This window comes from Polypterus senegalus, chromosome 3 (genome assembly GCF_016835505.1).
Source record: "Polypterus senegalus isolate Bchr_013 chromosome 3, ASM1683550v1, whole genome shotgun sequence".
In the NCBI taxonomy this organism is placed as follows: domain Eukaryota; kingdom Metazoa; phylum Chordata; class Cladistia; order Polypteriformes; family Polypteridae; genus Polypterus; species Polypterus senegalus.
The window spans coordinates 257,171,864-257,197,369 of NC_053156.1; the positions used below are offsets into that span (position 1 = coordinate 257,171,864).

The 25,506-nt window shown below is 36.5% G+C and overlaps 2 long non-coding RNA genes across 2 annotated transcripts in view; one reads left to right on the forward strand and one right to left on the reverse strand.

The window, feature by feature from the left end:
- The window catches only part of LOC120526072, a 50,115-nt gene extending 33,142 nt beyond the window's left edge, over positions 1 to 16,973 (forward strand). Inside the window, exon 4 of the long non-coding RNA XR_005633072.1 lies at positions 15,713 to 16,973. This is a non-coding gene — a long non-coding RNA (uncharacterized LOC120526072). The remainder of the gene's footprint in view (positions 1 to 15,712) is intronic.
- The window catches only part of LOC120526073, a 73,074-nt gene continuing 62,419 nt past the window's right edge, over positions 14,852 to 25,506 (reverse strand). The window contains exon 3 of the long non-coding RNA XR_005633074.1: positions 14,852 to 14,929. This is a non-coding gene — a long non-coding RNA (uncharacterized LOC120526073). The remainder of the gene's footprint in view (positions 14,930 to 25,506) is intronic.

The following is a 25,506-nucleotide window of genomic DNA, read 5'->3' on the forward strand; positions in this document are numbered from 1 at the left end:
TCCAGCCGAATATGGAATGTTTAGAATAAACTTTTAATAGACTAAATAACTCTAGAAAGTCAGAGTGACCTTGATCGTGCTTGACTTGGCCTAATAGAATACTAATGAATACTTAAGTAAAGGGTCAAAACAACTACTGTAAAAACCTGAACAAATAAAACTAATGAGAAATTATCATCAAGAGGCACAAATAATCCAGGGTTAAATAAAACGAAATACCGGAGACTAGAGAAATATAAGGTATGAAAAAGACTATGCAAACAGAGAATGACAGGAGCGTGCCTAGCTATACAAGAACATAAATCACAACTGCCTAAGTTTACTTGCTGACATACAGTAGATTTCGCAATAGTTAGCAAACTTGTGAAATTCGTTGGTGATTCTAAAATTGAAGAAATGGCAGGAACTGAGGAGGCAGCAAAAACAAAACAGAAAGAATTGGAAAATCTTCAGATGTGGGCAATCATTTGGAAAATGTAGTTTAATTTTGAAAAGAGCTACACATGGGCTCAAGAAATGTCAATTTTAAATAGGAGGTGGGAGAACTGTCCTAAAGGAAACAGCGTCGGAAAAGGATTTAGTGTTTTATGTTGATATAACATTTTCATCAAAAAACTTAACCAACTTGTGACTTCAGTGACCAAACACTAGTAAGTGTTATTTTAAAGAAAGGGGTAAACACTCAACTGTGCCTACTTTTTTCTGAGTGTCAAAGTTATCATATTTGATATGAGTGTTTATCAAAAAAATGTAAATCACAAGGTAAAAAATCCAATAATGTGTTATTATAGTGTTTTCAATATAGTACAGGGTGAATAGAAGCTACAAATCCTACCTTTTTTGTTTTTATTAGTGTTTACAAATTGTTCTGACTTTTTGGATTTGAATTGTGTTAAGTTCTGTGTCAACACTGTCGTAAGACTGAAATTTGTGAGACTCAAAGAACTTCATTTCTGATGTGGATGTCAGCAACATTGCAGCACCATAAGGAACAGTCGTGTCTCCTTTTCTCTTCACCCTGTATACTTCAGATTATAAATAAGAGTAAAGGATGAAAAAGATGGAGAACTTTGTTTTTTCGTGCAGAATTGTCTGCAACTTAACATCAACTGATTATTGACTTTCTCTCCCACAAAGAGCCTCTATACCCATTCACTATTCAGGGTGTGGATATAGAGATGGTGCATTGCTACAAGTTCTTGGGGGTCCACATCAATGACAGGCTTGGTTGATCTTTTAACATAGACAAACTGTACAAGAAAGGACAGAGCAAGTTCTTTATCCTCAGGGGACTATGTTCCTTTAATGTGGGTAATGTCATCCTTCATATTATAACCGTTATGGCCGGAGTGATTTTCTACGCTGTGGTTTGCTGGGCCGGAAACATCACTTAAAGAGAGTCCCAGCGAATTAAAAAGCTAATTAAAAGGGCACACTCAGTTATAGGATTCACACTGGACCCCCTGGAGGTAGTAGCTAAGATAAGAATGAAAACGAAACTGAGTGCTATTATGAACAATTCTGCACATTCTTGCTCTGACACACTAACTCTGTGTACTTTCAGCCAACAAATCATTCAGCAGAGGTGTGCTGAGAAACTTTAGTGGGTCTCCTTTATTTCAAAAGAAATATGCCTGTATAATGCCTCACTTTGACTGTGAGGTTTTTGTTTTCTTTCTTTACAGTTGTTATGGCATTTGTTTATTTGTTTAGTTAGTTACTTAATGTGCTTCTATCTATCTATCTATCTAATGCACTAGTGAAACCACATCTGGAGCATTGTGTGCAGTTCTGGTTACCAGACTTCAAGAAAAACATTGCATCACTTGAAGCTGTGGTGTGGAGAGCAACCAGGTAAATTCCAGAAGTTAAGGACATGTCCTTCTCTGACACTCTTGGAGAAATAAATCTATTTAGTCTGAGTAGACTGTGTCAGGACCTAGTCCAGGTCCAGGTCTGTTGAATTCTGGAAAAAAACTACTGAGACATGTAGATTACTATTGAATAGGGTGACCACAGCAATTGGTGGACATTTAACTACAGTATTTATACATCAATGGTGGCCGGCAGAGAGACAGAAAGGAGATCAATTTTTCCTGATTAATTACGTGAGGAAATGAAAATAATGTGTAGTAACTAAAAACTGCTTCTTTTCTGAGACAAACAATAAACCTAGTCCAAATGATGTAAATATAGAAAATGTATTGGTTGCTCCTAACATTTTTAATCTTCTCGTTATTAGCAGAGTAACAGAAAATTCCATCCACGGTACATAACTGTTCAGCAAATGTCACACTATGTAAAGAAAATCTTACAATGAAAACCAAAGTACTTTTCTCCATTCAACCTGCAGAATAATACAATGGCTTGATCTAGATCTGAATCTTTCATTAAGTGAATTAAGTCAGTGGATGAGGATATGGAACTGGGTGATGGGATGAATATTAGAATAAGCACTGAACAAGTTGTCTAGGTACTTCCACATTTAAACCCTGTTCAAGTGAAACGCTTGCCCATATCAGTCATTTCCTTTCATTTTTATTTCTACCACTAAGATGATAATGTTTTGAGGACCTTGCCATAAGCTTCTGCACAAAGTGTAGAAGTGTCCTGTTATGGCACTCTTGCCAGTACAGACACCCACACCTTTAATGTGTGCAGCTTCAAAATTTTAATTTGCATTACATCTCATCCCTTGATTTATGCAGCACTGAAAGTCACCCTCTTTACCCATTTTTGAAAATAAATCTTTTTATCAGAGTATTCTGTCATTTTGTTGTGTGAAATTATTATAATCCTGAGATGAGATAATGTTTAGAGGAAGAAAAAAAATTAAAAGCAGAAGATAGCAGAACTTCATTTTATTTTTATTTAATTTTATTCAGTAGCCTAAAGGTTGGTACATTTTTTCACTTAGAACCACTTAATAATTATAATTATAGTGAGGGGAAATACAGCAAAGAGTCAGTAGCAGTGAGGGAACACATATTAATAGAGATGAAAAATATGAATTTGAATGTTTTGGGTTTGTTGAAGTGTAATGTTAGTTCTTAAAGAGGATATAATCTAAAAGCAGTTTGCTGATCTTATAGGTTATCATTTGTTTTCTATATTTGTCAGTTTAGATTTTCAACTTTATAGAACTTTGCCTGTTGCAATTTATTTGAAATAAATCCAAAAAAATTGTGTTCACATTGATTGTGCATAGTGTATAATACTCCTTAAGCGCTTTACTTTTTGTGAAGGTAAAGATAAATAGGGCGGCACGGTGGCGCAGTGGTGCCTCGCAGTTAGGAGACCTGGGTTCGTTTCCTCCGGGCGCTCTGGTTTCCTCCCACAGTCCAAAGACATGCAGGTTAGGTGGATTGGCGATTCTAAATTGGCCTTGGTGTGTTTGTGTGTGTCCTACGGTGGGTTGGCACCCTGCCCAGGATTGGTTCCTGCCTTGTGCCCTGTGTTGCCTGGGATTGGCTCAAGCAGACCCCCGCGACCCAGTGTTCGGATTCAGCGGGTTGGAAAATGGATGGATGAATAAAGATAAATAGATAAACTGTATGAATTTGGCAAAACAGAACAATATTAACTGAAAAATATAGACATTTTGAAATTACCATTTCAACGTTATATCTGGAAGTTCTATATACAAGTTATAGGCCATATTTAATATTTTGTTTTGATTGATTATAATAATTGGCCTGATTGTATACCATTTTCTGACCATTTAAAATAGAAAACAGATAATAAACAGATAATATTTCTGCTCTATTTTCTTATCAGAGGACAGATATATTAATTTACCATCTTATTATAATTTTTTTATGAGGGCATAATTTGCCTTGATGCACTCATGCTTACTCTTTAATTTCGAGTTCAGTAATTATGAATCCGTCACCTTGATTTCTCTTTCTTTTAAACTGTGTTGCTGTTCACGAATTAATATTGGACTGCACATTTTCCACATGTTTCTTTGGAAGTTGTAGCAAAACACAAGTTAAATTTTCATCTCACATTACAGTATTTTCAAATGTAAAATTTTTAAACCAAATTTACAATAAGTCAGACCTACCTTAGGAATCTTTCGATCGACCTGAAGAATTTTTAATAATTCTACCTGAAACTCATAGTGCATTTCAGTGTAATCTGCTATATGGACTAAAGAGCTCTAAATATTTTCTCCAATTAGTACTCTCTGCACATCTTCCAGGTTGCACACCCAAAAAGCAGAGAAACAAAATCACAGAATACAGGAATTTTCAGTGCATCCTTATTCTTGGTGGAACTCATTATGCAGGAAAATAATCTCCTATCTCATGTTTCTGGCCTACAGTACTAAGTTCAAGTCCAAAAATGATTTTTTCTCTGCTCATAATATCCATCCTCTGGTGTCTCTATGTAAGTATTACATGTTGTGACCCAGAGAGATCCTTTATTTTGCACATATTACTTATTCTGTAAAACTTATTAGTAAACTGAATAGCTGTGCTAATGATACCCAGATACACTAGGGGTGAATATTTCTTCACAGCAGTCATCTAAAACCATGATTTGAGGATGACACTCACTGCACAGTTTAAGATCTGAAACAGTCTTCCCATACTTTAATGTAAATGGCAGAAAGTCAGGGGAGAGATCCATTTTAATAACAATTTAAAGTATGTACTGTATAAACAGAGACATAACTAATTTTAATACAGTGAAAGCAGAGGATATATACCCTGTTCTTGACATGCAATATTTCAAAGGAAATGTCCTCCTGTTTGGTGGAATTCTAATTAGCGTTTCCCATGACATGATTGAAAAAAGTGCTGGTGACACATTCACAGTTTTGTAACTGGAAAATATTTTATGTTTAAGTTTAGATACAACTTTGTGTTATAACTGATTATGACTTGAGAGATTTATTTTCTCCAGGGATGCTGCTGACTGGAGTTGTCCACTGGCCATTTCTCAGTGATATTAATGGGCAGATATTGTTAAGATCCTTTTATGGTAATTTGTATGAAATTGCTTTGTTTTGCTGTTTCTAATGTTTTCTGTTTTTTTAAGTGTGTAAATTTTATATTTTGTAAAGTTTTAAATTGGTTTTTACCTGCAAACTTGTTTCAGCATTCTTAGCCTGTATCCTGTGTTAGAATGTTATAAAATTAGATTAAACTGAACTGAGCAGGCCCAAGAGATCCCTATTTCAAAACACATATGTGCAATACTACGTGCATTATAGTTCATTTCTAATTATATCAGTGCATTTTCCATCTTTGACCTAAAGGAACACCTCTGAAGATCCTTTGAATAATTCACAGAGTTTGGCATGCTATGATATTCAGATGACTTAGAAGATGTTTTGTTACACCTGTGGTCATTAAGATAGCACATTAACATTTGGATTGATTCTGCAAACTCCCAAAGGGTTATTGACTGTGCAGTTTCTGTAGTAAGTATTTGTTTGAAGATACAGAAAATCTCTAAGTTAGTATATTGATTTGATGTAGACAGGAGTATACAGTGATTACATCATAAAAGTAGAAGATAATGTTGCAATACAAAATAAATGGCTTGTCAATTAACATACAGCCCCTCCATCCATCCAGTTTATTGAGAGTCAGGAAAATAGAATTGATAACACCAACAATAAACTCAAAAAAACCTAACACCTAAATATCGAATATTAAGTGCAATTACAAGAACACTCACTATCAATTTTTATTTTTTAGTATATAAATCATATTAAAATAATTAAAACAAATTTTAGTTAAAATATGATCAAAACAGCAGTGAAAGTATTTATGTTTAAAATAAAATTTATTTAATTTACGTCAAACTCAATGCTTAACATCCCTTCAATACCCAGTTCAAAAAATTATGTAAACAGAACGCTCAATATGAGGAAGTTTGCATTAGTAATACTAATTATCAGACATAGTGAATCTGTCAAATGATAAAAAAAATAAACAATAAATGTCTTTTTAATTTATAGTAAATTAAAGACACTTTGGATGCTAAATAGTCAAGTTTATAGCTTCTCCCGCAATTAAAAGAGAAAACAGAAAACAAAAGGATAGGAAAAGGGGAAAGTTGTAAGAGATATTATAGAGAATTATTGCTTAATATAATGGCAGTACATTGATGACTGGCTAAACAATGCAGAATGGTACCAAAAGATAAGTTTACACAAGGTAAAGAGCAAAAATAAGGTAATGAAAAGAAAAATAGCATGATAGTAGTAATGATAAAATGTAATGATGTAAAATATAAAAAGACATAGTCATAGCAACCACAGACAAGTAGATAACTGAAATAAATGTGATTAAGGAAACTAACATTTCACATAAAGTGCATATTACTTACATTAATCATGGTCATCATTAAAAGTTTGCAAGACTTCAGAAAACTATTCCTTATGCTTTCATTATAGCAAATTACTGTCCAATGCTTACTTCTGTATGTCAATTTGTATTTTCAGTCCCAGTTTTTGATCAGATTTTATTTAAGTTTTAACAAATACCGGGATGCAGTCTCCTTCTCAGGGCACTTGCATTTGTCAGATTAACTTTCGACCATTTATTTAGTTTTACTTTAAATTTTACTCTCCATTTATTTCAGTACATGCTTCAACGTTAATTCCTAATGTTTCCCTAAGCATTTCACTTTATTCCCCATGTGTGTCATTGAAAACCTCTCCCATGGCTTTCAGATCAAAAGTGTCAGCATACTCTTTCACACAGTGCTCTGGTAGAGTCTTCTGACAAATTAATGAAATTATAACGCTGCATTCATCCCTGGCAAAAGAGAACATTCAGCAAGTTAGTGTTGGTATTGGAGTTGTAGATCGAGATTACATATGAGCAGAAGTTTTCACTATCAGCCATACTGTCCACAAGGTTAGGGCCTTAAAAGCTGCCATATTTGGAGAACACTGGCTAGGCTTCTTCTACAGCTGCAACATAAGGCCCATCAGGCAAAATGCCGGTCCTCTACTCCTCAGCCTGTAGGAAGCCCAAATGAAGTTTTGGCTTTGGTGGCTCTTTAGACAGTTGTTAAAAAATTAGAATGCAGGATAGTGATAGTGATATTGTAAAACTGCTGCCAAAGGTGTGTTATCTCGTGCATTCATCCTTGGAAAAAGGAAAGGACCAAATACTGTAGGTTGCTCATTTCTTTTATTTACTTTTTCTGCCATCCTTTTTAAATTTTTATTTATATAAAATAATTTTAAAGTGTATAATAGCATTGTTTGGCAAAATTCAACAAAGTATTTTAAGCAGCAACTATGCTATGTTCACTGGTGACCTTATTCTGCAAATATAATCGACTTGTATGTGAACATCCTGTAATACGTTTGCCTGCCTCTTTAATAGTATTATCCAGAGTGCTGTGAAGTTGGTGCAAACAGAAAGGAGTGAAGAATCCATATGCTTTAGAGTTGTGCTTACTAGGTAGCAGCAGCAATAAATGAGCAAAAACATTAGGGAAAATAATAAAACAAACTAAACTATTGAATATGTGGGTGACAAGCCTTAGTGAATCCATGCTTCCTGTCTGCAAGAAATCTTGATATTTAATTTTATTAATTGTATCTCCGGGAGGAGCAGTGACACTGTGGTTAGCATTGCTGCCTCATAGCTCGGGTCACGTTTTTGTCCACAATAATCGGTCCAGCACAGCTTGCAGATGTTTCCCTAGCAAACAGGGACACCTGAAAGGCCATTGTACCATTATAATCCACTCAAAACTAGTTACATTTCACCTTCCACCTTGATATCAATTCATTTCTCTGAGTTTGGCAAAGTTCCCAAACATTTCCATGGTTTCACAGAAATCAAGGCAAAGCAAACTCAGCAGGGTTTTCTCATCAGTAGTATATAGCTGAAGTCCTAATTTTGCAAGCACAAGCAAGTCATAACTCTTAAACCTCAAGCAGCAAGGAAGTTTCAGGTAATACGTCCGACTTAAGTCTCCAGTCCTTGTGGTAAACTTAAGTCAAGCATTGCCTGTAATTTTGTGTCAGAAGTGTTCAGGTTTCTTGTTTGGTCAATATATCTTCTACAGTAAGTATATAAGCTTTTAGAACATCGGTGATAATGTAATTTGTCTTGTCTTTGAGGTTGTAATCATTGCAAAGACCTTCAAGCTGTTCACATACCTGATTACCTGTGAATGTTCCTTCAAACAATTTACGTGACAGCAGACTGGTCCTCAAGAGACCAGTGACAGATTATTTTTTCCAGTGAGATCCAATGGACAGAGATCTTCCTATTGGACTACATATATCCACAGTTACAAAGAGATGTTCATCTTGCTCCATTTGTTTCATGAATTTTGCCTGTTTCTCTGCAACCAAGTTTCCTATTTTAGAGGTGATAGTTTTTCCAGCAGACTGGCGTATACCTGCTGTCAATAATGGACATAAAGTGACGAAAGCTCAACTACTGAGATGGGCATGTTGCAGTCAACAATTAAGTCTGACAGTTTTGAATTGGTGATGAGCTTTTGTTGTGGGTGGTTGGAGTTATAGAGTTTAACAGCACTTGATTCAATTAACCGAGAGATGCAAGGCTGCAAAGGTCACTTGTTACCATCTTGATCTTCAGATATTCTTCAAAGCTAAACAATTAGAAAAAAAATCATCCATCTCTAAACAAATAACAGATGTTACATATTTTTCCTACACTCAATTTATAAATGTCTGCCACGGTTATGGTCCTATCATGGTCAAGTGGGGAATATTAAGTTGAGCATAAGTAGGCAACAAAAATTCTAATGGTTGCACAGTCATTTCTGATTGTCATGACAGCAGCATCTAAAGTTACAGTATCCATAACTATGTTGGTTAAGTGTGATTTCTAAGGCCTGTGGTGCACGTCTGATTGAAGAAAATTTTACAGTCTGGCAACATTCAGAACATATGGCTGGTTTATTAGAGAGTAAAACTATTAACCAATGGACCTTTTCATATTTCTATGCTCATGCTGAAATGAGATGGAAAACGCAATACAGTCCTTGTTAAACTAAAATGTATTTTCATCAAAAAGTTAACTTTTTGAATAATTGAAAATTTTAGCACATATCACAAAACCTTTTTTGAAGAATACTGCAGTAAGCAGTGTTTTATGAAAGATGCTATTAAAGTTGAAGCATATACTATAACTTTTAATAAATACATGGCTACGTATTTCTCTGATAGCAGGTTGTTCATTTTAGTAGTGAGGGTGTATTAACTCACCATGCTATATGTTGCTTTTTGTAGTTCCTTGCAAAATTGGAAGTTGCCATCACCCCATAAGTAACTGAAGTTCCACATCTTATAAAAACTGTGGTTCAGTGTTTGTCTTTTACTCTAAAATTTAAAAAGCTATAGGGTATTATTTTTAGCCAACTATACTGTTCTTTACTACTCCTTCCCCATATTCTCTGTGTTTACATTATAATATTTTGCTGTGCATTCGATTGTTGACATTTACCTTTATCACACAGATCATGTACCTCTGCCGTTCCTGTTGGCCAACGAACAGCTCTAAGTGTGTGAAATATCAAAACGTATTGACTGCTCTGAAAGTGTTGCATCCCACAGGAAGTTCAGGAACAAACAGGGGAGAAAGTTGTTGTTTTTTTTCCTCCATGTCCTGTAAGTCAGTTAAAGTTTCAAGTTGTTAACCGTCAAGTCAAGTCAAGTCACAGGTCTTTTATTTTGATCAAATCAAGTCACAGGTCTTAAAAATTGTGTCAATTGAGTCAACTTAACTCCAAGTTACTTGATTCCATCCTCCGCCACTAAAGCATAGCACTCACAGGTGGCAAAGTAGACCAGCGTCTAGCACTGCTCCTTCATGGATCTATCATACTGGGTTGGAATCCTGCACCCAGACATTGGTGTACAGTTTGCACATTTTCCCTGTGGTTTTTTTTTTTTGCCCAATTCCCTGAAGATGTACACATTGGCACCATTGTGGAACTTAGTTTGAGTGAGCCTGTATGTGAGTGGGCCCATTGAACTGGGTACCCTATCCAGCGCAGTGTGATGATTTGTCATGTTATGATATGTTAGAGCACTTCTCATCCATACAAGATTTTTTATTTGTTGATTCAGACATATAATGACTTTCTTCATTGTTTAATGCAATTAACTGAAATACAGTGATCCCTCGCTATATCGCGCTTCGACTTTCGCAGCTTCACTCCATCGCGGATTTTAAATGTAAGCATATCTAAATATATATCACAGATTTTTCTCTGGTTCGCAGATTTCTGTGGACAATGTGTCTTTTAATTTATGGTACATGCTTCCTCAGTTTTTTTGCCTAGTTGATTTCATACAAGGGACGCTACTGGCGGATGGCTGAGAAGCTATCCAATCAGAGCACATATTTCTTATTAAATAAAACTCCTCAATGATATATGACATGCTTCCTAAGCAGTGCTTTGCCCACTTAAAAGCTCTAACAGCCTGTATTGATTTTTGATTGTTTGCTTTTCTCTGTCTCTCTCACTCTCTCTGACATTCTCTGCTCCTGACGGAGGGGGTGTGAGCAGAGGGGCTGTTTGCACAGAGGCTGTTTGCTTAGAAGATACGGAAGCTCCTTTAAAAAATGCTGAAAGACTACCTTCACATTGATCCCTTCATTGCAGCCGCTTTATCGCAGTGCTTTGCATACTTAAAAGCCCAACAGACCTTGATTTTTGATTGTTTGCTTTTCTCTGTCTCTCTCTCTCTCTCTGACATTCTCTGCTCCTGATGCGCACTCCTTTGAAGAGAAGATATGTTCACATTCTTTTAATTGTGAGAAAGAGCTGTCATCTCTGTCCTGTCATGGAGCACAGGGTGTTATTTCATGTCTAGAGGGCTCTAATAATGTTAAAAAACATATTTAGAAGGTCGTAAACAGGTTTTCTATGCTCTAGCTGTGAAAATATTAGTTTATAAATAAAGAATTCTAATTCGTGGAAATTTATTTATCTGTCTGGAGCGGATTAACCGCTATAAACGAGGGTTTACTGTATAACTGTGCGTAGAATATTTTTAAACAGTGTGGGAGAGTTTCTAAGGGTTTAAAATATATGAAAATAACCATACAAACATATGGTTTCTACTTCGCGTATTTTCACCTATCATGGTGGGTTCTGGAACGCAACCCCTGTGATCGAGTAGGGATTACTGTACATGCTTGATGTCAACTTTTTCATAAAGTGAGTATTAGGAGAAGGTGCAGGATTTCCTGATATGACAGCTGCAACTGAATAACTGTAATTTGAAGTTTTGAAAACAGACAGTATTGTGCTTGTACTATGCACATGAAATGCTTACTAAAATACAAGTTTATAAAGTGATTTTTGTGAAGGTTACTTTTGCAAACTTGTACATATAATTGTAAAAATACCTTTCAAGCTGCTTTTTGCTTAAATATGTGTACCTAATGCTCCTGTGACTGTCCAAAAACTAAATGTGACAACTGACTATAAAGGCTGTTTTGATAAAATGCATTAATCCCTCACTGATTTGGTAGGCCCGTTAATGTAGTAGCTAGTACTGCTACCTCACAGCTTGTAATGGCCTAGAATACCAACCTAGTCAGTGTCATGTGGATTCTGCATGTTTCAGCCAAGTCTGTTAGGATGGATAAACAGTGTATTTAATTAATTCAATTTCAATTTACTTTTTGATCTAGAGTATTCCTTATATGTTTAAATTTTTGTAAATAAAATATCTGACAATGTATGAAACTGTTTATATATGGGTAAGAAAAGACAAAAAACCTTAAATGATAAAACAAATAGCATGCACATTGTGGAGGGGAAATTTATAAACATTATTTATTTATAAACTGCTCAAAAAAATTAAAGGAACACTTTGAAAACACATCAGATCTCAATGGGAAAAAGAAATCCTCCTGGATATCTATACTGATATAGACTGGGTAATGTGTTAGGAACGAAAGAATGCCACATCGTTTGATGGAAATGAAAATGATCAACCTACAGAGCCCTGAATTCAAAGACGCCCCAAAAATCAGAGTGAAAAAATTATGTGTCAGGCTAGTCCATTTTGCCAAAATTTAATTGCAGCAACTCAAAATTGTACGCAGCACTTTGTATGGCCCCCTGTCCTCTTGTATACATGCCTGACAACATCGGTGCATGCCTCTAATGAGATGACAGATGGTGTTGTGAGGGATCTCCTCCCAGATCTGGACCAGGGCATCACTGAGCTCCTGGAGAGTCTGAGGTGCAACCTGGTGGCATTGGATGGACCAAAACATAATGTCCCAGAGGTGTTCTATTGGATTTAGGTCAGGAAAGTGTGGTGGCCAGTCAATGGTATCAATTCCTTCATCCTTCAGGAACTGCCTGCATACTCTCACCACATGAGGCCAGGAATTGTCATGCACCAGGAGACACTGTACCAGCATAGGGTCTGACAATGGGTCCAAGGATTTCATCCTGATACCTAATGGCAGCCAAGGTGCCTTTGTCAAGCCTGTAGCGGTCTGTGTGACCCTCCATGGATATGCCTCCCCAGACAATCATTAACCCACCACCAAACTGCTCATGCTGAATGATGTTACAGGCAGCATAATGTTCTCCATGGCTTCTCCAGAACCTTTCACTTCTGTCGCGTGCTCAGGGTGAACCTGCTCTCATCTGTAAAAAGCACAGGGCACCAGTGGTGCATCTGCCAATTCTGGTATTCTATGGCGAATGCCAATCGAGCTGCATGCTGCTGGGCAGTGAGCTCAGGGCCCATTAGAGGACATGGGCCCCTTGGGTCACCCTCATGAAGGCTTTCTGGTTGTTTGGTCAGAGACATTCACACCAGTGGCCTGCTGGAGGTCATTTTGTAGGGCTCTGGCAGTGCTCATCCTGTTCCTCCTTGCCCAAAGGAGCAGATACTGGTCCTGCTAATGGGTTATGGACCTTCTATGGCCCTCTCCAGCTCTCCTAGAGTAACTGCTTGTCTCCTAGACTCTCCTCCATGCCCTTGAGACTGTGCAGGGAGACAGAGCAAACCATATGGCAATGACACGTATTGATGTGCCATCCTGGAGAAGTTGGACTACCTGTGCAACCTCTGTAGGGTCCAGGTATCTCCTCATGCTACCAGTAGTGACACTGACTGTAGCCAAATGCAAAACTAGTGAAGAAACAATCAGAAAAGATGAGGAGGGAAAAATTTCAGTGGCCTCCACCTGTTAAACCATTCCTGTTTTGGGGGTCATCTCATTGTTGCCCCTCTAGTGCATCTGTTGTTAATTTCATTAACACCACAGCAGCTGAAACTGATTAACAACCCCCTCTGCTACTTAACTGACCAGATTAATATCCCATAAGTTTCATTGACTTTATGCTATACTTTGATTAAAAAGTGTTCCTTTAATTCTTTTGAGCAGTATATATACACCTATTATTAAATTTGACTTATAAAGCTCTTAATAGCAATATAACTATTTTTAACACATTACAGGGAAAATTATACTTTTTTCAGCTCTTCTTTGATCACTCTGATCCAGCACTCACTAACTCTGTTGGAAAAACAGTGCAACAGCCTTTGCATTTATTAAATGGCAGTACCTCCTTTAGCAGCAATGACCAAAACCAAACATCTACTGTGTCTGCAAAAATTAATCCCATACTTTGATTTCAAGGTACTTGGGTGATTTCCTCTTAATAGATTTTTTTCATCCTATTGACATTCAGAGCTTTTCTTTTATGAACTGTGAAAGTCAAGTCATGCCACAATATTACTTATTTAAGGTCATAACTTTGACAATGCCATTTGAAAATGTGAACATTTAATCTGTTTCAGTCATTCTCTTGACTTTACTTTTTCTCATTTTGCCCACTACGTTCCACTCTTTTTATTCAAACATTTATATAAAACTTATATAGCAAAGTATCACAGTCAGAGGATCTCGGTTATCTTTTGGGCTTTTATGAATCAAGCAGCCCCTACAGATATTAAGAGCTTGTTGGTGTCTAAGTCTTGACAGTCTGTATGGCTATGATTACATAGCTTTTTTTGGTATATTTGACATGGAAGGGATTCCTGCCTGCTGTATAAACAAAGAAAAGTCGCACAGAATTGAATCCTTCAATCAGGATTGAGGTTAATATTTGTATGTGATATGTGTGAAGATGCTCAAATTGGATTTTTCAGGCTGAAATTTTATTAAATTTTCCTGCCACATGTTTTAATGATTTATCTGTTTCCCAAAGAATCAAAAGTAAGAGCTTATTCTTCCACTAAAATATCTCTCCTAGAAAATTGCTTTTTATGTGAAAAATAAAAAAATAATAGAAAGTATTTTCATTTACATATTATGATACTGTCAGACATTTGTAGTTTATGGGTTTACATTTTATTGACTAGATTGCTTTAAATAAGGCTAAATGTTGAGGACACAGACATGGCAAAAAGGCCTAAAAGTCCCAAAAAAGCAGGGCAGGAACCTCAGGAGCATGCCTAGATGTGGCCTTATTCTGGGTAACCAGTGAAAAAATAGGCTTCAACCTAAGCAGGCCCAAAATGAGGAACTGGCTTCAAGTTCAAAATGCAAGTCCCAAAACATACCAGAAATGTCTTACAGGAGAGTGAGACTACATGACTCTGGCTTGTAGAGACAATCCAAACAATGTAGCTTTATAACTTGAGGATCTATTAACAAAAATCAGGAAAGAGCAAAAGCAGGCACAAAAAAGGACAAAAATAGTTTTCATAAAAGGCAATCAGATATGAACAAGTTCCTATACACAATTCCAAGGAAAATCCAAGAACAAGCAAGCAATATCCTGTAAATAAGAAAAAATGAGAAAAGAAATACAAATACTTACACATGTCTCCTACAGCATTGAATGAACCACTGCTGGGTTGTTGTCTGTGACTTCAATATAAAGGCAGAATGAGGACCTAGCAGCAGTGACGTCAAGGTGGTCCTCCCTCCTGTGGTACCACCCACAAAACACAAGAAATGGTTGAACATTTAAAGACAGTGCAAACATAATAAATGGTAAACAAACCTGACAGAAATTAGAAAAATCATAAGAAATCTTTTTTCAAAATAAATCTGAATAACAACCAAGCAGAAGATTCACGTAAGCCAGGCAATAAACATAACTGATAATACTTGTAAGATGTGTTTTTGTTAATTTATGGACTGGTTTGAAAATAACAAATTACTGAAAGGAGAAAAACGATTTATATTGTACTGAAATCAATAAAAGCACTACTGTATACATCATTTATATAAATATTGAAAAATTATACTAGTAAAAGTTGACAGGACTATTTTTGTACTTTTTCTTTGCATGGACAAAAAACTAAACTGTTTTTTTTTTCTCTTAATGATTTTTAGGAGACAGATCTTTCAGAAACTATTAAATAAAAGTTAAAACAACTGGTCAAAGCCACTGCATCTCCTCTAGTCATGTTCTTAATACTGGAGTTATAAGAGAGGTATACCATAACCTAGGGCAGGCCCAAAAATAACACCTTATATCCCTAGTACAGGTTGAAATATATTAACTCCCGCAACTTTTACTGTACTAACAAGACACACTGGTACCTCACCGCTTGTCACAATCTTATGTTTTGCCTCATGTCTCTCTTGAAATTATACACTGTCATGTATGCCCATCAGAGGATCTCCTTATGGGCTTGATCAAGGTATGTGTTAGCAAGAGGGGGCACTGTCGCTAACATTCTCTTCTCCTTCTCTCTCCACAGCACTGAGTAACTGCCCAGTGAGGGCACTTAGCTCCACCCCTTCCAGTTTGTGCAATATAAGAAGCCTGGCTGCCCAGAAGGGAGGCATCTTTTGCAGACTGAACCACCAGATGGAGCTCCAGTAACTGGCCCTTATTTCCATGCCAAACTGACAAATATCTTTTGTTGATTATTTGCCCAAGTAGGCAACTTTATAGACACCAGGAGGTGCATTTTATGTTGGACTTCCTCTAAATTAAAGAATTAGTTGGGCTTCCTCTTAATTAAAGAATTATATCTGTAACTGTGTTGTTAAACTCCTTTTAAGAGGACCTTAAAAAAATGTATATTTGGACACATTTTTGGTAAATAAAATTTAATATAGGTAAGTGATCATTTGTAAATTATAAGGAAAAATATCAGTTGTAATTGCTCAATGAGAATTTAAAGTTAGAAGGTATGGTTAATGAGTAAGTCTGGGGAGCCTATCATTGTCAACAATCAGATAATGTACAGAAATGATTAAAAATCTAACATGATTATATTGTACCACATTTGGAATACAAATGTAGAAAGCTTAGCCTTAAGCTGTATGATGCATTCATGAAGCCATATCTGGAATTTCATTTGAAGTTTGGACATTAAAGCCCTAGATAAAGTAAAGAGAAGAACTACTGCAACAACTTCAGGACTGAAGAGTATGAACTATAAGGAAGGAATGAGGGAGATTAATCTTTTCAGCTTAAACAAATAAAAGTGAAGAGGTAACATGAAATGACTGAAATTGTAAAAGGAATTTGTAGGGTTAGTGACAGCTGTTCTTTTTCAATCAGATTTTATAAAAAGAACATTGGAGCACAGATGGAAAATGATTGAAGATAAATTTTGTTAAAATATATAAAAATATTTCTTCACAGGGGAGAATGTACATACATTGAATAAATTACTCTTGTAATTATAGCAAATGTCCACTTAGCATTTATTTAACACATAATGTAAACAGAAATTGACAAGCTATGTTGAACTTTATGGCTTGATCTAGTCACGTTTTTTTCACAATGCGATTCTCCTTCACGTCCTTCCCACTACTCACCAAAGTCTTTCACTTTTCATATGTCTTGTTTGACAATTGTTAAGAAGAGAGAAACTCACACTGGTGAAGTGGAAACATGCCCAAAAATAGTTTCCTTCTAATAGGGATTTTTAAAAGGGATAAGTTATACAATGTCAGTTAAATAATGTAATAATGAAGGCCAACACAGGAAATAATGTAATAAATAAAGTGCATGAAGTGTACTGGAAGAATAAAGCAAAATCTCTAGATGCCAATTGGAATGGCACAAAAAAGTGAGGATTTTCAAATACTTCAGTAATTAAATTATTTATCGTTGTAACACATTTTTAGCATGTAAATAAATTCCTCTGTGAGAGAAGGGAGATGTTTGCAAAGACTATCCAAAACATTCAACTGTATTTGGAGAAAGCAATGCCTGTATTTGTAACAGAAGTGGAAATGTCCAAGGACACTGTACTAATGAGAGGTAAAGGAATTCAAGTGATGTGAAGAAACAGCAACATTATGTAGAAATAAGCTAGAAAGGACTGGCTGGTAATGACAGACCAATTAGTTGCCATCAGACTGAAAAGAAAAGGGTGGAATGGCCACAGAGTGGTAGTCTCAATATGCACACGCATGAATGTGTTTCTGATTGCACCTCCTGCTGCATTTTCACTGATTTCAGTGTTGTTGGGTTAATTATCCTCAGGTTCTTCTAAGTTCATTTACTCAAGTCATGTGCTCCTTAGCTGAGCAATGTTGTGTAGTAAACAGGCAGCAATGATCACCTTCACACACAGTTTTTGGAAGAATACTTTAGGCCATCATCTCACTGATTCAAATGTCTGAAGTGACTTTTTAACAATCTTACATACCTCCCATTAATTTGTCTTGTGTGTGCATGGTCCATATTGAATTAATAATGAAACAAAATATCACAGATTTTTAATTCAAAAAATAATGTAATGGTTATAAGTGGGTAAGTGATGAAAAATCAAAACTGAATAGTAATCCAACACAGAAGTATAATAGTTATACGTGGGTGAGTAATAATAATAAAAAATTAAGGCTTTGAAAAATCATAAAAGTATGAATAGAAAAAATGAAAATATAATGAAAAAATATTATTTAGCATAAATAAAAACAAACTTTTTTTAATTTTATAATACTTTCATTTTTCTTTATAAAGATATTGTAGCAGCCCTTGAAGGAACCACACAGGTCACCAGGTATGCTTTTCATGGATGCCAGAGCACCTTACTTAATTATACAATGCAGTCCATACTGCAGTTTCCTTCTTGTCAGCCTGATATTAAGGTCCTGGGTAGTGCTGATCCGTGAATTTCACCAAAGCGTTATTCGCAGTGAATTTGCTGCATTCGCGTTTGCCCTTTTTCATCGAATTGTTCACTGAAAATTCAGCCTGTTTAGGAGAACCTTTATCCCCAGCACTCCATAATGCTTTGTGAGTCCAGTGCAACATCCCTCGGGGCTGTAATGGCCAACACTGGATGGAACCCCCTCCCGGGTATATAATGCTGATTATTTGCATTACAGACTCTATAGAACTAAGCGGTAGAACAGATAAGTAAACAATGCGGGGTGTACAAAATTTTATTTTTATGAAACATATACAGCATAAATAGCGAATTATGTCTGCTTGTCAACAAATGTACAGATCGATCGTTGAGTTCCATGTCAAGTATAAGAGAAGGAGGAGGTGTGTGCCCTATGCATGCATAATTAGCCACGTGGAGATAAAAAACAAATTTTGAAGGAGCCTGATGCCACCCCACTCCACAAACACAGAAGACTCTATGAAATAATAATGAAAGATTTATTATTTACAAGACATTTCTTTTTCATAGAAGAAAAAGTGCAAAGCATCAGAAGAAACAGTTTAGAGAACCTTTCAGCGCGAATTCAAAAAATATATGATTGCGCATCTCTGTGTTTTTTTTCTTCTTTGATCTCACAGAGGGAAGGTGGTGCAGTGATTGGCAGTGCTGCCACACAGCTCAGGTAACCTCTACGGCCACAATAATTGGTCCAGTATAGTTGGCAGACATTTCCCTATCCCTCATGGACATTTACAGATGATTGCACCATTATTATCCATTTAAATCTAGTTCAGTTAGTCCTTCCACATTGACTTCAATGCATTTCACTGAGTTTGGCGTTATTCGCAAACACTCCTGTGACATGTTTTCTCCAAACTCGATACAAAGCAAACTCTGAGTAGTTCACTCATTACTAGTTCTGGGCACACCACCATAACAAAAAAACAAAAAAATCATAAGTGTCTACAGTCTTGCTCACTGCTGTAGCTAGTACGATTTTCCTCCTATTTCTCACTATTCTGTCTCTGCTATCTTCCTGTATTTCCCGCATTTGTCAATTACACGTTCTTTTTATTCCCACAAACTCTGCGCCCTCTGCTTTACCTATTTTGACCCGTCTCTGACAAGCTGCAGTTCAGATGCTTCTTTTTTCACTCCTACTGTGGGTGCATGGAGTGGGCTAGCCCACTTAAACTCTCTTTAATCTTGTTTTCATTTAGACTTGTTTGTTTTTTTTGTTATACATAGTTACCTCTATGCGTGATATCTCTTTGCTCCATAATTCCAAATATTTTACATCTTTGTATATTATTGTCTGCGGTGGGTTGGCACCCTGCCTGGGATTGGTTCCTGCCTTGTGCCCTGTGTTGGCTGGGATTGGCTCCAGCAGACCCCCGTGACCCTGTCTTCGGATTCAGTGGGTTGGAAAATGGATGGATGGATGGATGTATATTATTGTTTTTATTACTCTTTTTTGTCTCATTATTCTTTATTCATTATATAGAGTTAGGATATAGGGGATACCTACCTGCTGTCAAAAGGCCGCACACCATGAAACTCACCTTCTTCTGCAAGATGTACAGCACTGCAGTTCACCCACAGTGCCGTATCTTGTATTGCTCCTGGCCACTTGCCACAGCGTTCCTTATAATAAGCTTGCTGTTTTTGGTGAGTTGCACATTTACAAATATAGTTTTAAGGCTCATCAATGAGAGATTTAATTCCAATATATGTACCCTCAATAACACCAAACACATTTGGAAACCCACCAATTGCATATAAACCTTTTCTGATTTTCTGCTGGCCGTGTTAAATACTGTGGTGCAGTGACTATCTGGGCACTGTACACAATGGAATCTGATGGGCTTACTGAAAAAATACCAATTCCTAGTGTATCTCCAAGAACATTTGAAAAAAAACTGCTAGTAAGGCGCATCAGAGTAGCTAGGACTTGCACGTCTGTGGCCATCTTGTTTACCTTTTAATGTGTAAATATGATGCTTTTTAAATAGCAAGATAGATTTACAAACAGATAGACAGTGCTATTTTTGTAACACTATTTACTTTTTTACATACTGAATAAATTTATAAATATTATAACGAATAACATCCCCCACACCATCAAATACACACCTAAAAGATAAAAAGAGCAGTCACACTTTTATTTCTTCCTCACTTACTTTAACAAATATATTTTCAGAACGTTTATCTCTCATTCACTTCTGTTGTGTGTTTTTGTTTCCACAGAAGAATATTTTTGTGTTCTAAAAATACTGCATATAGCAAAGTGACCATTTTCTATCTGCCATCACAATACATACCATACAGATTCACGTGTTTCAAAGATTTTCACTACCTCAAATGTGGTAAGAATATACATCAATTTTTATGCAAGAACATGAGCATCATTCTTTTTGAGAAAGCCAGTGAGACATTTTCTCAACCTCTGCACACCAACTTAAGACATTCAAGAGACCAGGTCGTGTTCTTAACAGAACAAAAATAAAATCCATTATTTTGTGAGCTGCAATTTATAATCATTCAGATCTTTAGTGAGGAGAATATAATTGTTTGGCTTTAGTTGATTAATGGAATATAAAAGTCTTTTCAAATATAAAAATTACTTATAAAGTGCCCTTTCTTTGTAAAACTAAATAAGAAATTTCTTCATGGCTAAATAAAACATTTTCAGTTTAATTTTAACTGGCTTCTGAATTAGCAAGTATCATTCTTTGCCCACAGCCATTTAACATTTAATGACATAAAATTCTGTAAAAAATGATTTTTTAGTTTGGATATATAAACCTATAATTAAGACTGTATTATTTTATGCATGTATATTTAAATATACCAATATAGATTCCTTCCTTCACATATATTCATAGTGTAAAATTGTTTGCATATGCTTCCAAATTTCGTTTATCCAAGATATTTTATCTTTGTGAGCGTATCTAATTACTTGCGTATTTGTAGGCAGTCGGCTTAAGATATTCCGTTTAGATAAAAAAGAAGAGCACAGTTAGATTTGCTGGTTAAATTAATCTAATCACATCTATGCAAATTATTATGTGATTTCAAACAGTTTTGCCTTTAAAGGAACTTTGCCATTCCATTTACGATCTCTGACTTTCCTAGATGAGTGAACATGCTAATTTTATTCACATTAAATCTCTTCCTCTCTCTCACTTGTATTTAGATTAGAAGGCCATTTAAGGTGTTTTTTTAATGTTTGATGGAATAAATGACAAATTGCATTTCTCACACTGTAAAGAAATGTCTGCATTGAGAGTATAAATTTCAACTTATAAATCTTCAATTGATTTAAAAGAAATGCAAGCACTGATCTACCATAGTAAATAGCACTTCAAAAGCACAGTGACTTTTAAAATATATTACATAATCTTGCGTGTGATCAACCTATTACAAAATATATGTTTTAGTAGTTGACATGGAAATGAGCATTCTGAACAACATTCTCCCTTGTGTTTACTTGGAGTCTTTTAAAGTATTTCACTTTCTTCGTCCCAATAAAATACATAAAGGTAGTCGTCAACTTACGACCATGTTCTGCTACGATGGACTACTTGTATAGTTGATCTGGACGTAAGACGGACCAGTATACAGTATGTATTCAAACTGGACCGTATGTATAGTACTGTATGGTAAGTCCCTTAAGTCATATTGTTTGTTTTATATTCTTTTTATCATCATTCTTAGCACATTGTGTAGATTTTCTATCACTTATTTTATTGAATTTTTTTTTATATAATTATTTTCTCTCATTATTGCTGTTGCTCGCATGGGTGCCGAACCTTTAACACCTTCAGAAATCCTTACTTGGTCTGTTTTATGTTATGACATCAGTTTGCTATGAGAAGAGGAATAATACTGGCAGAGTTTGAGCAATCATATGTTTTCTGTTTTAACATTTTAGCCTGTTAACAATAAACATTAACAGATAAAAGAGTTCAGTGTGGTTTCATTGCCTCTTTGTGGCAATTCTCACGAAGCAGCACATCATGTGTCACAACGCAGAAGCTTTACAGGTTGGCCGGATTCAAAGCCAGAATGCAGCAGTACAGTGAGTGTGATGCAGTGAACACCAATTAAAAGGATATAACTTAAAGTCACATGCTTTCTTTCCTCCCTCATACTGCTCAATCGCCTTCATTTTGGTGTCGAAATCAATTGTCTTTTTTCCTGTAATTGTAAGACAAATGTAAATGAACGTAGTCGAAACTGCTACAGGTAATAAACTGAGATTGAGATGAATGAGCCATGGCATATGGAGCTGGCAGTTCGAAAACTGTCATTTACTCAATAGACACGATAGCGGTTGGTAAGTCGAATGGTTGTAAGATGCATAGGTTGTAAGTCAACAATTACCTGTAATACATGAAATGGTGACTCTGAATTCAGCTGGTTTGGTTATTGCTTTGTCCTTGATCTGTCTGGTTAAACTCCAGCTTCTTCAACACTGTGACAGATAAAGTGGCCTGAATGAAGAGATGGATGGATCCCGCAAATTGCAATTCAGAAGAAAATAAGCAGCCAGCTTTTTCCTTTTGAAAATCCTACTAGATATTCCTGGGGATAATGACTCTGCCCTGGATGGGCCAGCATGTGATTACACTATATGGTTGCCTGACCCAACACAGACTCACACCAGAGGCACGTTAAAATAAATAAACTTTTTTCTTCACCTGTGGGGCACATCTTCCCCATGATCACCACAGGCACAACACAGTCCCAAGTACACCAATAAACACACAAGCACACCCTTCTTTGGCTCCACCACTCCTCCTCTAAGCTTTGTCCTCCTCCTCCCGACTCTGGCCATTGAGTGGTGGTTGCTGGACCCTTTTATAGTCCACCTGAAAGTGCTCCAGGTGGTTGATTGCCGAGTTGAGCTGCACTTCCAGGTGTGGCAATTACGCTGCCCATACGGGCTCAGGAGTCCCAGCTGCAGCACCCCCTGGCGGCGTTTGTGAGACCCAACAGGGCTGCACCCAACTCCAATTCCCATGGAGCCCTGCGGGACACCGAGGCACCGCTTCAACCCAGGGGGGCAGCCATCTAATGTCCAGGGGGAGGTACTGTGCAGTCCAGGGCTGCTCCCTCTGAATATACAGTGAAGGGGCGTCCTGGTTGGGCATGGACCCCGGCCGTCTGCCACACCAGATATATCTCACCATCAGTGTAGACTGTCCTTATCTGAAGACCAATTAAGGAGACAATTAAGGAAGCTACACATAGGAAAAGTTGCAGGACCAGATGGAATCAGTCTTCAAGTTCTTAAAGCCAGTGCTGACCAACTTTGTGGTGTCGTCTGTCACATGTTCAGTTTGGTCCTAAGACTTCAGAAAGTGTCACTGCTGTGGAAAACATCCTGCAGTTTTGTTGTTCCAAAGAAAACAGACACTCACCTAATGACTACAGGCCAGTGGCACTTGCATCTCACATCTTGAACAGCTAAGGGGGACTGGTCCTGGACTATATGAGTTCTCTTGTGGTAGACCACCTGAACCCACTACAGTTTGCCTATAGGACAAAGACTGGAGTAGAGGATGCAATTATCTGCTCAAGAAGGTATATTCTCACCTAGACAAAGCTGGCAGCACTGTGAAGGTTATGTCTTTGGATTTCTCCAGTGACTTTAATACAATCCAGCCATCCCTGTTAATGGCTAAACTCAGAGATATGCAGGCGGAGGAGCCTATGGTGTCCTGGATAATGGACTATCTGTAGGGCAGATTGCCGTTTGTGAGACTCAAGGACTGTGTTTCCGATAAGGATGCCAGCAACACTGGAGAATCACAAGTAACAGTTATGTCTCCCTTTGTCTTCACTCTGTGCATCTCAAACTATAAATATAACATCATGTTAAATCAATTACAGAAATTCTAAGATGCTTCTGCACTTATTGGTAAAGAGGACAAGACAGAGTATAGGAGTTGGGAGGAAAAGTTTGTTTCTTGGTGCAAAGAGAATTGTCTGAATCTTCAGCATCAGCAAAACCAAGGAACTGGTTATTGACTTTAGCTGCACCAAAGAGCCTGTATGTCAGGTCAATATTCAGGGAGTGGATGTAGAGGTGACAAAGTATGGGCATGACTCAAAGAACAACATTTTACTTAAAATCAGATATGGTATAAAATGAAGAAGCATTGTTATTAAGCAGTGCAAAACAAGTGTCAACATCCAAAGAAACACTGCAGGATAGCAATAGAGGTGAAGGTTTGGTCTTTTAAATACTGGAATAGTTTTTTACCTTGAATGTTTCCATTAGAGATTTAAATGGTATATATTGTAAATCATTTTAGACAGATTTTTTTAAATAACATTTCAGTCAGGTGATTGATCAACACCTACCGAAACATGTTGCTGACACCTATAGGTTAACACTGCTGTGCTATAGAATCAGCAGTCTATCCAGCAGTTTGAGAAAGGTAACAAGCTAAGAGCTCTGAAACAGTCAACTTTAAAACACTATTGTGGACAACAAGTTCTTGTTCTGATAAAGGCAATAATATGCAGTCTTTCTGTGAGTGAATTGTGAAGGTAAACCAACATTAACCACCAAGCTAGGTTCAGATGTTCTCTAATGTGCACGTATTTTGTTCTTCTATTGTTGGCATGGAGGTGTGTGTATGTGTTTGCTTGCTTAGGAATTTTTCTATTAACTGAGAGCGTGAATAAAAAAAAACATTTCCCAGGTAGCAGAATATAGCCATTTGTCATAGAGGTTGTTAAAAAAGTTAATGATAGCTATAATTGAGTTCTTTGCCATGAATTGGAGAAAACATTTCCACAAGCCTAGCTCCACAAACTATGGTAGTATGGAAGAGTTTTAGTAGAAAAGCTGTATTTGTTATGAATGATGCCTGCTGCTCAGAATAGTATCTTTTAAGAAAATGTTTCAATACTTTGAAGGATGTTGATCACTGCATCATGTTCTGAAGGTGAAATATATTGGCAAAGAAATCTCAGGGTAAAACATAATATGAATGAAGAATAAGGCAGATAAATTGCTACTTAATATGCATAACACTTTCTTGAAATAATTCATTTTCATTTGGAGAATCACCTAAATGCCAGAGTAACTTAAATACAAGCAAATACATGTACCAGAGAAGCTTATCTCAAATTTGGACTTGAAATTCAGTTAAACTCTGTTGTAAGACCTATGGCTAACAAGTATCTTTCCTATGTGGAAGAGTATATGTAAGCCAATATAATAAAATAAAATAAAAATGCATCAGAATTTCTAGTTGTAATACACAAAAATGTAAAAGCTAACAGCCAATGTACAGTAGGAACCTAATCTGGGTTAAGGTAAGAAAGCAAATGTTTATGTGTTTTTTTAACTGTTTATCCTTTTGTAATTGCTGGCTAAAATGTGAGTGTCCCGTGCATCC